Here is an 18864-nt window from a genome sequence, read left to right on the forward strand (position 1 = left end):
AAGTTAGAACTTTAATGTTTACATCAGGTCTTTCCTATTCCACAACTAGTTTAAAACTAAAATTTATGTGTTACAGACTTGAATGTTAAATAAACATTTCTTGCCCCTCTGTAGGCTCTAGAGGCTGGATAAGTTCCTTCTGTTCCTCTGTAATAGACTGGAAAGGCTGAATGACCTCCTGTTGTCCCTCTGAACTAGACTCAAGAGGCTTCATGGCCTCCTCCTGTCCCTGTGTAACAGATCCGAGACATTAAATGAGACGACAACCCATGGATTATGAGCAGCTGGTAAACTGGATCTAATGGAGGTCTATTCCTTCTCAGTTACAGAAACACCAACAACACAATGTACTCCAGGTGCCCTCTCAGTAGCACTTCATACAGCTGCAGCGATGCATCTCTTCGTTTTGAATTATTCTTTCGGCAAAATGTGCCAATATTCCAGCTTTCCACCTTTTCAAGTAGCAACAGGCTAATATGGGCTGAATGGACTTCTCTTAGCACTCCGTAAGAGGCCCAGAGGGACAGGATTGCTTCGGCCTGTTCCTGAGCAGCAGTCTCAATGCTCTATCTCAAGGTTATGAAAGGATTTGATAACAGGACATCAAAACCAGGAGTGGCCGCACACTGGTCAATAAGTACCATACTTTGTGTTCAGGTATCTAGAAAATTGCCCACCCGATTATCTTTTATGCAGCCGATCTGTTATTTTATAACTGCCTCCTTTCATAAACAGAGTGGAACATATATGGACGCCTGCAGTGTCCTGTTAATCCTCTCATATACAAGTTAATAAAATGATTTAAAGATTTATGATCCATCCCTCAGCAACCCTCATCCATTCCATCCAAAACCAGTAAATGAAAAGTGATGTTTTGAACAGGTTAACTGAGCCTATTTGTTCAGTAAGTGTGACTAATGCTAGTCTCCATGAATTCTAATTATCCCAGTGGAGGGTTTCCATCTTTTAATGATAAATGGACTCCTTTCAATGTGTTATCCCATAACATGAGCGGGAGCATCACCGACAGCACTGACAGGGAACAGCAGATCCAGAGAGAGGGGGAGGAGAGATCAGAATCTGAGAACATTAGACTGGAATGTGCCAACAATGGATCAAAATTTGAGAACATTAGACTGGAATATACCAACAATGGATCAGAATGTGAGAACATTAGACTGGAATATTCCAACAATGGATCAGAATGTGAGAACATTAGACTGGAATATTCCAACAATATTCAGGAGCTTATCCAATTATGTTTGGCGTCTTTCTGCATATTATTGGTTGTCATTATCATCGCAGATCTATTACGTTCTTCGCATTATTAAATATTTTTATTATCCCTTCCTGGCTATCGTTGGTGTTCCTGGTGAGTGTCACTGTCCAGATTTTGTTTTCTATAAACCAATTATGAATTTATTATTGTTATTTCATATAGTCTACATATCTTGCCACTATTATTGTTCATGTTGAATCGCTCAATCCAGACATTCACTCTACAGACCACTACTAACTACTTAATGAACGTGTTCAATTACTGTCTCACTCTCTGCGCTGGCAGTGTTACTCACGGGTCTCTATGATGATCTATTCAGTTTCAGGGGAGGATCACAATGCATTGTATCATTGCCTTTGCTATTAAGAGCATGGAGGTCACCGTCTACTGCTCTGGTTACAAACTCCACCTCCTTCCACTGTTTCCATCCCATGCCTGGCCAATATCGCAGCTGAAGCAGACAAGTCACAACTGTGGGATATCTCTTTGACCATGAGCTGATTCTTGACACCATGCCTTAAACAATTCTAACTTGAAATACTCCCCACTCCAGAATGTATCTCACTGGTTTATTCCATCTGCTGTTTGAACCTTGAGCTATGAAGTACAGGCTTAATGAAGCCAATAACCTGCTGCTGATGGTCCCGGCTTCAGACGTGCTGAAACAAATCTGATTCGACCTCACACCAAACTCCCATCCATCTGTCATTCATGTGCACGCCGATGTATATTGCTGTTGTGTCTGGCAATGACTTTATTTTAACAGTCTCAAACACTTTATATCATCTCTACATGAGACTTCCCTCGTTCTCTCTGTTGATTAACAAAAAGCCTGCCAGTTGTTCGTATTTAAAATAGTTTCCTCCATGTGTGTTCCTTCTCAAACAATGAGTTTCGCATTCAACCACACACACACACACACACACACACACATACACACACACACACACACACACACACACACACACACACACACACACACACACACACACACACACACACACACACACACACACACACACAAACCTTCCCATTGTAGGCAGTAATCTGATGTGAGGATAGTTAGCATATGATAGTAAAGTTCGCAATACTCTCTATTCTGGGCAGACCGTGCAGTGTACTGAGCAACACACTAGCATGATCTGCACAGCTCTCCATGCTGGGCTGTCATCTTCTCCCAGTTTATGTTGTTTGTGGTGTTCTGTCAAGCAGATTCAGAATTTGATGTAACAAACCATTCCAGCTGATCTGACAATGCCTTAATTCAATGTTCTCATTCTTGTCATTTTACCCACGAAGATCTCACTTCTCCAGTTAGTCCCACTGTCCTATCTTTTTCCACATATTTCCACAACATCTTTTCAGTTAATTAACTGACTGTTTCTGTCTTTAAAGTGAATCTCTCTGGCTTTGTGTCTTTCCCTGGCCTTGGGTTTTGGCTCCCTAGTGTATCGAATGCTGGCATTGTGTAGCTCATAAATACTGAAATGGTGTGTATCAAGCTGTTGTTCACTTCCTGGTATGTCCCATGTGATGGTCCATGGACAGGAGTGTTTCAGAAGTTATGAGATACATCCTTGTAACTTGGTCTGTACCTGTGGCTGTCCCTCTCAGGTGACCTTGCGATAAGTAACACGAGGAAGCCCAATGAGTGAAGGGCCAGGCATCTAAATTGCCTGACAATGCTGTCACTTTTTTAATAAAACGTTAGTTTCTCATTTTTTTTTAGTAAGAGGTCTTAAAGGCCAAACTGCCGACTGAAAACAGCTCAAGTAAATAACTTACGGGGCGTTTAGGGTTTTTAATAAATAGTAGTAACAATGGCCAGCTCGCACAGACCAGGCTTTCTAGTTTGTTTTTTCTTGTAGCTGTAACAATCACCGGGTGCTTGGGGTCCGAGAGGGGTTGGAAGTTTTAGTAAATTATCCCTAGCTTCTACTCTCTCCAAAGCCTCACTTGATGGTGTTTCCTCCTGGATTGGAGAACTGTATGTCTGAATGCATGTCTGAATGTTCCTTTTTGCCAAGGGGTATGTTTAGGTGATGTTAATAGATTGAACAGTTGATTTGTAGAACGTACTGTATCCATTATTCGGTTAAGTTTTCCAATAGTTAAGTTATTCTAAATTCCTCTTCATTTTGTCTGGATTTCCATTAGAGGATACTGAGGTAGTAGCAACCCTATGGTAGCCAAAGGCCTGATCAGGATCTGTTTGAATACATCCAGGCATTATCTAAATTTGATGACAATGATGGGGGAGCCTTTTTAATTTCATTTCAGAAAGTGGCTAAACAAGTGCAGTGGCCAGAAACATGTGGATTTAGTTTATCCAAACAAAGCTGATAGGTATTTGCATCCCTATTGGAGGAGGTGAAGAAAGCCATCTGAAGTGCATTTGAGCTTGTGCCAGAAGCCAACAGTGTTTCAGGAATCTAAAATAGTGTCCCTGGTTAAACACACGTTGTGTTTGAAAGAATCAAACAAAGTAATTTTGAAAGGTGGGGAAGGGTAATAAAAACAGAGCAAACCGATGACACTCTGAGAGAGACTCTAATTTTGGAGAAGTTCAACAATTCACTTCCTGCAGTCATGAGAACTCATGTGGAAGAGCAGAGAGTTACAATGGGAAGGTTAGAAGCTGAAATGGATGATGATGATTTGGTTCAGAAATCAAAGTTTGGTTTCTGTGAAGGATTGAGAAGAGTGTGTGAGATCCTCTTAAAACATATCCCTGTGAGAGTAAGGTTTACTGGCATAGGCCAGGAGTAGCAGGTGAAGCGGTTACAGCATTAAGTGGTACAGAAGGATGTAATATTTTTATGCTGAGACATGAGGCCCCATCACCAAACCATCATCTCCCAGATCTTACAGAAACCCCATCACCAAACCATCATCTCCCAGACCATACAGAAACCTCGACCATTACCCCAACCCCCCATCACCAAAACAACATCTCCCAGACCATACAGAACCTCATCACCTCAGGAGATCTCCCACCCACAGCTTCCAACCTCATAGTCCGGAACCCCGCACTGCCCGTTTCTACCTCCTTTCCAAGATCCACAAGCCTGACCACCCTGGCCGACCCATTGTCTTAGCATGCTCCTGCCCCACTGAACTCATCTCTACCTACCTCGACACTGTCCTATCCCCCCTAGTCCAGGAACTCCCCACATCTGTTCGAGACACCACCCACGCCGTCCACCTCCTCCAAGACTTCCGTGTCCCCGGCCCCCAACGCCTCATCTTCAACATGGATATCCAATCCCTCTACACCTCCATCCGCCATGACCAGGGCCTCCAAGCCCTCTGTTTTCTCCTGACCAGACATCCCCAATAGTACCCTTCCACCGACACTCTCATTCGTTTGGCTGAACTGGTCCTCACCCTTAACAATTTCTCCTTTGAATCCTCCCACTTCCTCCAGTCCAAAGGGCACACGTATGGGCCCCAGCTATGCTTGTCTCTTTGCTGGCTACGTAGAGAAGTTGATCTTCCGTAATTACATCGGCACCACTCCCCACCTCTTCCTCCGCTACATTGATGACTGCATTGGCGCCACCTCATGCTCCCGCGAGGAGGTTGAGCAATTCATCAACTTGACCAACACATTCCACCCTGAAATTAAATTTATCTGGACCATCTCTGACACCTCCCTCCCCTTCCAGGGACCTCTCCATCTCCATTAATGACGACCGACTTGACACTGACATTTTTTACAAACCTACCGACTCCCACAGCTACTTGGATTACAACTCTTCCCACCCTACCTCTCGCCAAAATGCCATCCCGTGTTCCCAATTCCTCCGTCTCCTCCGGATCTGCTCCCAGGAGGACCAGTTCCACCACAGGACACACCAGATGGCCTCCTTCTTTAGAGACAGCAATTTCCCTTCCCACGTTGTTAAGGATGCCCTCCAACGCATCTCGTCCACATCCCGCACCTCCGCTCTCAGACCCCACCCCTCCAAACGTAACAAGGACAGAACGCCCCTGGTGCTCACCTTCCACCCTACCAACCTTTGCATAAACCAAATCATCCGCCGACATTTCCGCCACCTCCAAACAGACCCTACCACCAGGGATATATTCCCTCCTCACCCCTTTCCACCTTCCGCAAAGACCGTTCCCTCCGCGACTACCTGGTCAGGTACACGCCCCCAAACAAACCACCCTCCAATCCTGGCACTTACCCCTGCCACCGCAGGAACAGTAAAACTGCGCCCACACCTCCTCCCTCACCTCTATCCAAGGCCCTAAAGGAGCCTTCCACATCCATCAAAGTTTTACTTGCACATCCACTAATATCATTATTGTATCCGTTGCTCCCGATGTGGTCTCCTCTACATTGGGGAGACTGGGCGCCTCCTAGCAGAGCACTTTAGGGAACATCTCCGGGACACCCGCACCAATCAACCACACCGCCCCGTGGCCCAACATTTCAACTCCCCCTCCCAATCTGCCGAGGACATGGAGGTCGTGGGCCTCCTTCACCGCCGCTCCCTCACCACCAGACGCCTGGAGGAAGAACGCCTCATCTTCCGCCTCGGAACACGTCAACCCCAGGGTATCAATGTGGACTTCAACAGTTTCCTCATTTCCCCTTCCCCCACCTCACCCTAGTTCTAAACTTCCAGCTCAGTAACTGTCCCCTTGACTTGCCCAGACTTGTCCTACCTGCCTATCTTCTTTTCCACCTATCCACTCCACCCTCTCCTCCTTGACCTATCACCTTCATCCCCTCCCCCACTCACCCATTGTACTCTCTGCTACTTTCTCCCCACCCCCATCCTCCTCTAGCTTAAATCTCCACGCTTCAGGCTGACTGCCTTTATTCCTGATGAAGGGCTTTTGCCCGAAACGTCGATTTCGAAGCTACTTGGATGCTGCCGGAACTGATGTGCTCTTCCAGCACCACTAATCCAGAATGAGGAGCTATGTCATTCAGAGGGACTATTGGAGAGATGAGAAGTGCTCCATTATGGAACATGTGGTCAGAGTGTCCAGTGGAAACATCAACAGATTTATTCCACAATGAGGAAGGAGGCCTTGAGCTTGGTGTTGGCGTTACAACATTTCAGCATTTAAATTGCGAATAACATACCTGAGACAAATCTTTATCATTGATCGTGACCCCTTAAAGTTTTTGGAGAAATTTAGGGAGAAAAATACCAGTCTGTTTCGACTGAGCTTATTCTTGCTGCCATTCAATTTGAAATTATAAAGTTGACAGGGCGAGAAAAAGTAAGTTTTGACACAGTGTAGAGACTTGGATGAAGAAAAACAAAAGGCATTCTGTGGCAGGAGTAAAATGACTGACATCGAATCGAGTTGTGAACATTTTTATGCTCAGTGTCATTGTAATGTATATTCATTCCAGTCTACTAATAGAGGAAGTTTAGGATGTCTGAAATGAATCCACCGTTGTATATTGATGGATTATTTTATTACCGATGGAGTCGGGAGGATACTATCACTGTAAAAAGGTTATTTTCCCTTGGATTTTTTTTTTGAAGAGACGTTTTAAAGGCAGAGGTGCAGAACTGTGTCTGAAAACAGTTTAAGTAAATAACTGAGAAAGCCTTTAGGTTTTATTAAAACGGTGGTAACAATGGAAGGGCAGCGGCCAGCTCTCCCAGACCAGGTTTACTCGTTTTGTTTTTAGCTGCAGCATCCAGAAGCTGTTCGGGGTCCCAGAATGGTTGGAAGTCTCAATACATGATTCCTCGCTGCCTTTCTCTCTGAGATCTCTGTTGATGTTCATTTCTCCTGGATAACAAAATTGCATGTAAGAATTTGTATTTGAATATATCTTTGTGCCAAGCAGTGTATACCAAGAAGGTACGGTATCTATTGTTTGTGTTAGTGTTCCACATATAAGCCATCCTGAAATGTTCTTTTCTTTGATTGTATTAGAACTAAAGCATTTAAATAGATTATATTTTGCTTAATGTCGAGTGGTTTGACCAGTCACAACATATCTAGAAAGCACACTTCACATCTATATTCAAAATAAGGAAAGGTTTTGGTCTAAGCGGCCTTCTTAAAATATTTTGCGAGAATCTGGTCTGGTCCACAACACTTATAGACGAGGGGTTTCTGACTCACTCCTGTTATTGAAAAGTTAATGCAGCAGCTGGGGATGGTTTGCTGGAGGTTGTGCTGTGAGCTGCCTCAGACATTCAGGGAGACCTTAGGATTTGGTGACCCAACTTTGGATGGAGCCTGGGGACTGTAGTTACAACATCTGGGTCTGCAACATGAACAACAAATGGAGCAGAGGTTGCAGAGAGGGGAAGCTTTGAAACAACGCAGTGAGTGTGTGTGGGGAAACGGATTTGCTGTGTCCACCCCGGATTTTCCAGGAACAGCTTCCCAAGCTCCACTTAACCCAGGAGCAGAGTGTGAGGGGACCCTGACTGAACAAGGAGCTGGTCACAGAGCGGTGTCACCTTCTTTAACACGTCCTGCAGCTTCACACCAGGGGGAGGGTGGTGCTGCCAGGGGCTGTTAGGGTCACAGTTTCATTCAGCTTCTATGTTCTGGAACTTTTCAAACAGGACTGGGTGACAAATCCATCATCTCCCAGTATGTTGCCATCAATGTAACCATTCAGTGATGGAGGATATATATTGTGGATGAGGTAAATACATTGTTTCACCCTCAGCAGGGAACTGCCGGGTGTATCCAGTATAATGGGATTCCTGATGGTGTACATGGAGTAGCCGTGTCAATGGGGAGAGGTAGAGGAACTGAAGGAGCACTCTCTGCACTAATCTTGCAGCGTGCCCATCACAGTACATCATGTTAGTGAATACCCCTGTCCTCACTGCAGCCACAGCCTCTATATTCACAAGCAGGCAGCCATTCCCATCGACTTCAGATCTCCATGCAGAAAGGAATGAATGTATCTTGGATAAAGACCGTCCCCTTGATACACGTCTGAAAACTGCATCCCCCATCACCAACCAAACACTTCAAAACATTTCATGTGTACGGAGAACAATGGGGTCACTTGGAGCATCAAGGAGCAGACGATCAGGGATAGAGCAAAACCTCCCATGTCTGAACGGGTCTGAGTGAACCCCCCAGTACACAGTATCATTAATCCCAGTAATCCCTCTCCATTTCAGTAACATACTGCCTTCCATTATTCCTGTAAATGAAATGACAGATTATATCATGTTATATTGCAGCTGCCAAATTATTCTCCATTGCCTTTACCTCTCTGTATCTATCTGTTGACCCTCCACGGTCTCTTGATAATTTAATCTCTTGCTTATCACAGCGACATCACCAAACTCAGTATCTCTATATCTGTTCCATTCTCCTGATCATTGATATAGATTGTAAATAGTTGAGGACCCAGCACTGGTCACTGTTTGACCCCACTGGTGACGTTCTGTCAAACTGATTTAGACTGATTTATCCGGAGTTCCTGCTTCCTGTTTGATACATAATCCTCCCCCATTACTGTGTAACACAGTCGTAAAGCTGAATATGAACGAGGAGAATCAGTCAGCAATCCAACCCTTCGAACCTGCTCCGCCATGGAATACATTCATGGCTGATGTCATAGCGGCCTCTGTTCCACTTTCCTACCATCTCTCGATCCTCAAACTCTAGTCTCTTATTGTAGATTGCGCCACATGAAAAAATATCCACTCCACAGCTACCCTTTCAATTACCTTTAGCATTTTACAGACCTCAATGAGCTCTCCTTTCATTCTTATAAACTTGAGAGTATAGGCCTAAACTGCTCAATTTCTCTTCATAAGACAGACACTTCAAATATGGAATTAATCTATTGAAGCTCTTCTGAATTGCCTCCAATGGAATTACCTCATTCTGCAGGACACTCAAACTGTACTCCAGTTGCAGCCTCACCAATGCCTTGCATAGTTACAGCAACCTTTCTACTCTATCCTTTTACAAATAAACGATGAAATTAAGCTTGCATTCCTCATTACTTCAAGTACCCGCAAGCAAGTTTTCTGTGATATCCAAGCAGGCACCCAGATCCCTCTGCACTTAAGCACTTTGAAGTTTCTCTCCATTTAGAAAATCATTTGCCTTTTTATTAGGCTGGCCAACTTGAAAAACCCCATATTTATCCACTTTAATTTTCATTGCCAAATGTTTGCCCATTCACCCAATCTATATACATAGTTTTTAAATCTCTTGCATCATCATTCCGAAGTAAGTTCCCACCAATGTTAGTGTCATCTGAAAATGTAGCTATAGCATTTTCTATCCCGTCAACCGAGTAATAATGTCGATCACAAATGGTTGAAGCATGAGAACTGAAATCTATGGCACCCAACAAGTTGCATTTTCCAGTAGAAAATGACACAGTTTATTCATCTGACTCCATTTTGTTGGTTAACCAATCCTCCATCCAAGCCAATAAATTACTCCTAAACTGATACTGTCTGATCTTACCACTCACTCTTTGGAGAAGTGACGTATCTGAATCCTTCACGAAGACCAACTATCTTCCATTTCCAGGATTCCTACTATCCTCCTTGTTTTTCACATCTTTAAATAACTCAAGAAAACACTTCAATCATGATTTATCCTTTGTAAAACCATCTCTGAGCTGCTTCCAATATAACAACATCCTTTCTTCATTGAAGAGACTAAATCTGTACACACTTCTCCAGATGTGATCTCACTAAGATCCTGTACAGCAGCAGCAATGCTTTACCAGCCTGCTGTAAGGTTCCCACCCAGTTTAGAGCAGTCTCAGCTCTCTGGGGGAAATACAGAGCATTTATGAACGACCATTGTCCTTTTCTACTCCACTTGCATAACGGGAGATATGGAGAAAATGTCACAATGATGCTTAAGAAGATCATAAATGATGTGGCGAGATGATCTCTACCATTAATCTCCCCAAATCCCACATCGCTCAGATTCTCCAGAATCTAGTAAGGTGGAGTGCAAAAACAGCAAGGAGAAGGAAACATTGATGGGAGTTATATATCAAAGTGAAAGCTGCTATAAAAAATGCTGGACATGTTTAAAAACGGGAAATGAGATATACACATTTATAGAACACAGAACATACAACAATATAGCACAGAACAGGCCCTTCGGCCCACGATATTGTGCCGAACTTCTAACCTAGATTAAGCACCCATCCATGTACCTATCCAAATGCTGCTTAAAGGTCGCCAATGATTCTGACTCTACCACTCCCACGGGCAGCGTATTCCATGCCCCCACCACTCTCTGGGTAAAGAACCCACCCCTGACATCTCCCCTATACCTTCCACCCTTCACCTTAAATTTATGTCCCCTTGTAACACTCTGTTGTACCCGGGGAAAAATTTTCTGACTGTCTACTCTATCTATTCCTCTGATCATCTTATAAACCTCTATCAAGTCACCCCTCATCCTTCGCCGTTCCAACGAGAAAAGGCCGAGAACTCTCAACCTATCCTCGTACGACCTACTCTCCATTCCAGGCAACATCCTGGTAAATCTTCTCTGCACCCTCTCCAAAGCTTCCACATCTTTCCTTAAGTGAGGCGACCAGAACTGCACACAGTACTCCAACTGTGGCCTAACCAAAGTCCTGTACAGCTGCAACATCACTTCACGACTCTTGAATTCAATCCCTCTGCTAATGAACGATAATACTCCATAGGCCTTCTTACAAACTCTATCCACCTGAGTGGCAACCTTCAAAGATCTATGTACATAGACCCCAAGATCCCTCTGTTCCTCCACCTGACTAAGAACCCTACCATTAACCCTGTATTCCGCATTCTTATTTGTTCTACCAAAATGGACAACCTCACACTTGGCAGGGTTGAACTCCATCTGCCACTCCTCAGCCCAGCTCTGCATCATATCTAAGTCCCTCTGCAGCCGACAACAGCCCTCCTCACTGTCCACAACTCCACCTATCTTCGTATCATCTGCAAATTTACTGACCCACCCTTTGACTCCCTCATCTAAGTCATTAATAAAAATTACAAACAGCAGAGGACCCAGAACTGATCCCTGCGGAACTCCACTTGTAACTGGGCTCCAGGCTGAATATTTACCATCTAACACCACTCTCTACCTTCGATCGGTTAGCCAGTTTTCTATCCAATTGGCCAAATTTCCCTCTATCCCATGCTCCTGACTTTCCGCATAAGCCTACCATGGGGAACCTTATCAAATGCCTTACTAGAATCCATGTACACTACATCCACTGCTCTACCCTCATCCACATGCTTGGTTACCTCCTCGAAGAATTCAATAAGACTTGTAAGGCAAGACCTACCCTTCACAAATCCGTGCTGGCTGTCCCTAATCAAGCAGAGTCTTTCCAGATACTCGTAAATCCTATCCCTCAGCACCCTTTCCATTACTTTGCCTACCACAGAAGTAAGACTAACTGGCCTGTAATTCCCGGGGTTATCCCTATTTCCTTTTTTGAACAGGGGCACAACATTCGCGACTCTCCAGTCCCCTGGTACCACCCCCGTTGCCAGTGAAGACGAGAAGATCATTGCCAACGGTACTGCAATTTCCTCTCTTGCTTCCCACATAATCCTAGGATATATCCCGTCAGGCCCGGGGGACTTGTCTATCCTCAAGTTGTTCAAAATGTCCAACACCTCTTCCTTCCAACACCTCTTCTAGCTTATCAATCCGTTTCACACTCTCCTCTTCAACAATACGGTCCCTCTCGTTCGTAAATACTGAAGAGAAGTACTTTTTCAAGACCTCTCCTATCTCTTCCGACTCAATACACAGTCTCCCACTACTGTCCTTGATCGGACCTACCCTCGTTCTCGTCATTCTCAGGTTTCTCACATACGCACAGAATGCCTTGGGGTTATCCTTGATCCTATCCGCCAAGGATTTTTCATGCCCTCTCTTAGCTCTCCTAATCCCTTTCTTCAGGTCCCTTCTGGCTATCCTGTATCCCTCCACTGCTCTGTCTGAACCCTGTTTCCTCAACCTTATGTAAGCCTCCTTCTTCCTCTTTACTAGAAATTCAACCTCCCTCGTCAACCAAGGCTCCCTCACACGACCATTTCTTTCCTGCCTGATCGGTACATATATATCAGGGACACGTCGTATCTGCTCCTTTAAAAAGTTCCACATTTCCACCACATCCTTCCCTGACAGCCTATGCTCCCAACGTATGCTCCTCAAACCCTGTCTTACAGCATCGTAATTTCCCTTCCCCCAATTGTAAAATCTTCCTTGTTGTGCGCACCTATCTCTCTCCATAACCAAGGTGATAGTCACAGAATTGTGGTCACCATCACCAAAATGTTCACCCACTAACAAGCCCACCACTTGTCCCGGTTCATTACCGAGTACCAAATCCAATATGGCCTCCCCTCTGGTTGGACACTCTACATACTGTGTTAGAAAAGCTTCCTGGACACACTGCACACACACCGCCCCATCCAATCTACTTGATCTAAGTTTGTGGCTACTGCAGTAATAACGTACTGTTTACATTATATCTAAACTGTGTTAACCCAACTGAATGCTAATGCTGGGAAAAATGGATTTCATGAGCATGTGTTAGATGATGGCATTAACATTTTGTCGAGCACTGAGCTAGAGATCAGGTTATTTAGAAATTGATGTTGAATGATCAAAAGAACGAATTGAAAACTTTGCTGTAAAGGACCTTTTGGGAACAATGCCCACAATGCATTGGTTTTCTTTTATGCTGTTTGAGTACACGGTAGTTTTTTTATTTTATTTGAAGTAACTGTCATAAATCTGAATCGTGCAAGCCCTGAAGGTGTGAGGAGAAATTGGGGACTGCAGATGCTGGAGATCAGAGTCGAAGAGTGTGGTGCTGGAAGATCAGAGTCGAAGAGTGTGGTTCTGGAAAAAGCACAGTCAGGCAGCGTACTAGGAGCAGGAGAATTGACGTTTTGGGCATAAGCCCTTCATCAGGAATGAGGCTTATGATGAAGGGGGCTGAGAGATAAATGAGAAGGCGGTGTGGCAGGAGGGAGGTAGCTAGGAATGCGATAGGTAGATGAAGGTGGGGTTGAAAGTGATAGGTGATGAAGGGAGACAGAACGCCTCATCTACTACATAAGTTAAAGCCAGTGTGGTCTTCTCTACATTAGTAAGGCAGGTGGATCATTTCAGAGAATATATCTGGGATAGCCACATTGACCAACTCCACCGCCTTGTGGCTGAACACTTTAACTCTCCTTTCCACTCTGCCAAGGACGTGAGAGTCCTGGGCCTCCTCCATCGCCAAACCCTAACCACCCGAAGCATGGATGAAGAAAGGTTCCTCTTCTACCGTGGGACCCTCCAACCACAGGGGATTAATGTAGGTTTCCCCCATTTCCCCATTTACCCTAACTCCACCTTATCCCAATCCAATCTTCCAACTCAGCATCCTCCCTCCTTTTGAACGTTCTTATGTGTTCATCTTCCTTCCGATCAATCTGGTCCACCCGCCTCTCCCACCTTTCAGCCTGACCTTCAACTATCTATTAGATCACAGGAATTAGCTTAGAAAAATGCCAAGTACCGTAGTAAGCCAGTGGATTCGGAGAAATATAGGACCCAGCAACGGATGACCAAGAAAAGAAAATCAAAAAGTGAAAAAGCATACAAACAAAAGAAAAACATAAAGACTGCAAAAAAAGTACATCACTGTATGAAACAAAAATAAAAACAAGATCAAATATGGAACAGTGGGTGTGTGGACAGAATAATTTATTGAAGACAACAGAGAAATCACAGGGGAAAGAAACAGTTTCTTTGTGTCTATCTTCAAGGCAGAATATCCAGAAATTCTCCCAGAAATACCAAGTGACCATGGGACTTGTGTAAGTAAAGTCTAAGATCATTCCTGGAAGTGTTGAGGTCATGTTTTAAAAGAAAGCTGGATTGAGTATTTATAAATCTGACAGATCAGATGTACTTCATACAAGAATTTCAGAGGAAGCAGTAATAGGCATATTGATTGCATCGCAGATTATCTCGTTGTTTTCCAATACATTCCCGAAAGATATTTAGCCAATCTGGATAAGGCAAAGGTTACAAATATTATTTAACAGTTTAAGAAAGGATGAAGATGGAGAGTGGTGAACTACAGATCAGTAACTTGTCATCCGCGATCGGGTGTCTGTTGGGCTCAATTATAAAGAACGTGTTACTGGATATATAGAAGGTAATGGGAAAACTGGGGAGGATGATAATGCATCGATGAAACGAAAACCATAAGTGGTAAACATTTTTTGGAATGGTTTGAAGATGATTCTTGTGGACGTAGGCAATGAGGAGCTAATGGATAACGTATCATTGGATATTCAAGAGGATCTTTTTTAAGAACTCTCCCACTAACATCATAAGAAAAGTTAAAGTAAAAGGAATTGGGAAGAATTGGGCGGCACAGTGGCATAGTGGTTAGCACTGCTACCTCACAGCGCCAGAGACACGGATTCAACTCCCGCCTCAGGTGACTGACTGTGTGGAGTTTGCACATTCTCCCCGTGTCTGTGTGGGTTTCCTGCGGGTGTTCCGGTTTCCTCCCACAGTCCAAAATGTGCAGGTCAGGTGAATTTGCCATGCTAAATTGCCCGTAGTGTTTGGTATGGGGTAAATGTAGGGGTATGGGTGCGTTGCGCTTCGGCGGGTCGGTGTGGACTTGTTGGGCCGAAGGGCCTGTTTACACACTGTAATGCAATGTAATCTAAACACAAGCAAATAGGAAACGAAAAATTAGGTTTACATTCATGTGAATGTAATTGAAATATAGAAGATGCCACGCGCCAGCTGCACAGAGTGTTGCTGAGACTAAACTGAGAGTATTGTGTACCGTTTGGAGTCCCAATCTAAGATAGAATATACTACAGATGAACTGCAAAAGGTATTCTCCAGATTAATCCCTAAAATGGCAAGATTGTCTGATGTGGAAACTCAGCCTGTGATCTCGAGTTTCAAAAGATGAGAGGGGATTTTACTGAAACTTAGAAACATAGAGGGGAGAGAACAACCGAGGGACATGGAGAAGTGCAAGCAGGAGAGATGATGGAGAATCCCATTACATTCTACAAGGACAAGTAGAACAGAATAATCAGCAACAGTTAGTGTCCATTAGAAACCAAAGGGGCAATCAGTGTGTCAACGCGGAGAACATTGATAGATTGTTACATGTAAACATCACAGCTGTTTTACTTGGGAGAAGGAGGATGCAGGTACAGAATTGGAGAAGATGGACTGGAAAGCTCTTGAAAAGAGTTTAATGTAAAATACGAGCGGTGGTTTGAGGCTTTGTCTGGTATAAAATTGGACCAATCTGCAGGTCTGGATAATGTTGGAGTCAAGGGAGGAAAGACGCTGATTGGAAATTTTAATTAGAATCTGACAATAAGGGAGGTGCCAGAGGACTGGAGAACAGCTATTATGATTGCACTTCACAGTAAGGGTGGTAGAGATAGATCAAGAAACTATAGACGAGCGAGTATTAAATCACTGTTCAGGAAACTACTGTAGAAAATAGAGAAGGAGAAAATTGAACTCCAGTCAGAATGGCAAGGTTTGATCAGGGATAATCATCATGACTTTATCAGAGTGAAGTCACACTAATGGAGTTGATTCAATTAGTTTGAGGAGGTCGCTTATTTAGTTTTGATGCAATGCCTTTGACAAAGTTCCGCATGGGAAACTGAAAAAAATAAAGTAAAATCTCACAGTATCAAGGATAACTTGAAAAGTTACAGCGAAAATTGTCTTAGTGTCAGGAGGCAGAGAATGGTGGGAGAAGGCTGTTTGTGTGATTGGAGACCGGTGTCCCCTGGTGTACCACAGGGATCAGTGTTGTGTCCCTTATTGTTTGTAGCATTCATAAATGGTATAGATGTGAATCTGGAGGGGGAGTGGGTGGAGGGGTGGGAGTTGTGAGAAGCAAGTTTGTGTTTGACACAAAGATTGGCCGGGTGGTTGGTAGTGAGGAGGAAGTTCTGATTTTAAAGGAAAATACAAGTGGAATGATCAGATGGGCAGATCAATGGCAGATGGAATATGATCCTGATAAATATGAGGTGATGTACTTTGGAAGGAGGAACCAGACATGGGTTGAACACAATGATTGGCAGCACACTAGGGAGCTCAGAGGGTGTTTCTCCACACATCCCTGAATGTGACTGAAATGGGTAATGGACTAGTTAAGAATTGAACCTTGGGTGTCGCGTTTATTAATCAGGGAGTAGATTATAAGTGTTGTACAGGGCTTGGTTTAGTCCATGATGGAGTACTGTATGTCGTTCTGGGAGCCTCATAACAGGAAGGATGTAATTGTACTGGAGGGGATTGCAGAGGAGATTCACCAGGATGTTTCCTGGGATGGAGCATATCAGCAATGGAGAGAGGCTGGATAAGCTCGGGTTGTTTACTTTTGACAGAGAGGCTGAGGGGGATGTGATTCAGAAGGATAAGTTAACAAGGGGCATCGACAGGGTGGACAGACAGCATCTGTTCCTTTTAGACAGAGGGTCAAGAACAAGGGAGCACACTTTTAAAGTGAAGGGTTTGAGGTTCAGAGAGGATTTAAAGATGACTTTTTCTTCACCCAGAGAATGTTGGGGTCTGGAAAGTACTTTCTGAGAGGGGAGTTATCAAGGTTAACCTCTCAACTGTTAAAAGTACTTGGACAAGCACTTGGAAGTGCCATAACATTCCAGGCTATGGACCTTTTGTCGGAAAGTGGGACTAATATAGATCGTGCTGTATTTCTGTTGGCACAGAGACTATGCTCCTGTGAGTGTATGATGTGGAAGGTCAATGCTTGAGCAGCTTAACACAAGAATTGATGGGTTTCTGAAAATAATGTTCACAAAGGTTATAAGAGTGAACTGTTATAGCTTGTCAAATCATGTCAATGTGAGAAGTATGAAAAAAAAGTGCAGGTTTTTTCCAGTTTGAAACCAGAGAATGGAGAATGGGAAACAGGGAAATGGCAAAACTATGAATCCACTACTTCAGTTCTGTCTTCACAGAACTTTCTGACAATACCAGGAAAACCAGGTCTGGCGTGGAAAACGAAATAGAACATGGAACATAGAACATAGTAAGTAAATCGTTTGGGAGAAATTATTGGGAGTGAAAATAATGGTCATAGACAACACTAACACAGGTTTATGAAATAGGAATTATGTTTGAGAAACAGACTGGGAGACAAATGAAAGAGAAGCAATGGATGTAAAACATGTGGATTTTCAGAAAGATTTTGGTAAACTCCAAGCCTAGTTTGCAAAATCAAATCTTCGTGGATTGGGGTGAATATATGGCCATGCTTCTAGAATGGGACAGCTGGCAGGAAACAGTGAATAGAAATAAACAGACACGTGAAGCAACAGCCTGACATTGTATTTAAGGTCTGATTCTGTGAGTATGACTATATCCCTGACACCCCATCACCTTTCCCGGATATCTCCTCTCTCACCAGCAGGACAGACAAAGCAGAAGTGGTGGCACCGTGGGATACAGTTTGAAGGAAACTGTTCTGGGAGTCCTCAACAGTGACTCTGTATCCCATGAACTCTCATGGCGTTAGTTTACACATGGGAAAGGAAACCTCCTGCTGATTACCATGTACCAGCCTCTTCCAACTGATGAATCAGTACTCCTCCAAGCTGACCAACACTTGGAGGAAGCACTGAGGGTGGCAAAGGCACAAAATGTACTCTGGGTTAGGGACGTCAATGTCCACAAAAAGAGTGGTTCAGCAGCAGCGTTACTGATTGAGCTGGTTGGGTCCGAATGGATATAACTTCTCGACTCGGTCTGCGGCAGGTGGTGAAGGAACCCACAAGAGGGAAAAGCCATATTTGACCACAGCCTTACTAATCTGCCAGCTGCAGAAGTATCTGTCCATGACAGTATCGGGTAAGAGTGACCACCGAATAGTCATTGTGGAGATAAAGTCACGCTTGCATATTGAGAATAACATCCACCATTTTAGGTGGCACTGTCACCATGCTAAATAGGACAGACTTTGAACAGATCTAGCAGCTCAAGTCTGGGCTTCGATAATATGTTGTGGGTCATCAATAGCAGCAGAATTGTACTGCAGCACAACCTCATGGACTGGCATATCCCCCTCACAACAATTACCATCAAGCCAGAGGATCAACCTTGATTCAATGGAGTGTGCAGGAGGGCAGGAGCAGCACTGGGAATACCTGAAAATGAGGTGTCAGCCTGATGAAGTCACCAACCATGACTACCTGCGTGCCAAACAGCATAAGCAGTTAGTCATAGACAGAGCTAAGTGATCCCACAAGCAACGGTGCAGATCTCAGCTCTGCAGTCCTTCTACTTCTCGTAGAGAATAGTTATGGACAATTAAACAAGTCATCGGAGGAGGACATTCCACAAGTATCCCCATCCTTAATGATGGAAGAGCCTAGCACTTCAGTGCAAAAAATAACGTTCATGCATTCGCAACAATCTTCAGTAAGAAATGCTGAGTGGATGATCCATCTCGGCCTCCTCCAGTGGCCCTCAACAATTCAGTTACCAGTCATCAGCCAATTTGATTCTCTCCATACGATATCCAGATTCAGTTGGAGACACTGGATACCTCAGAG

The sequence above is a fragment of the Chiloscyllium punctatum genome, chromosome 33, assembly GCF_047496795.1.
Source record: "Chiloscyllium punctatum isolate Juve2018m chromosome 33, sChiPun1.3, whole genome shotgun sequence".
Lineage (NCBI taxonomy): Eukaryota > Metazoa > Chordata > Chondrichthyes > Orectolobiformes > Hemiscylliidae > Chiloscyllium > Chiloscyllium punctatum.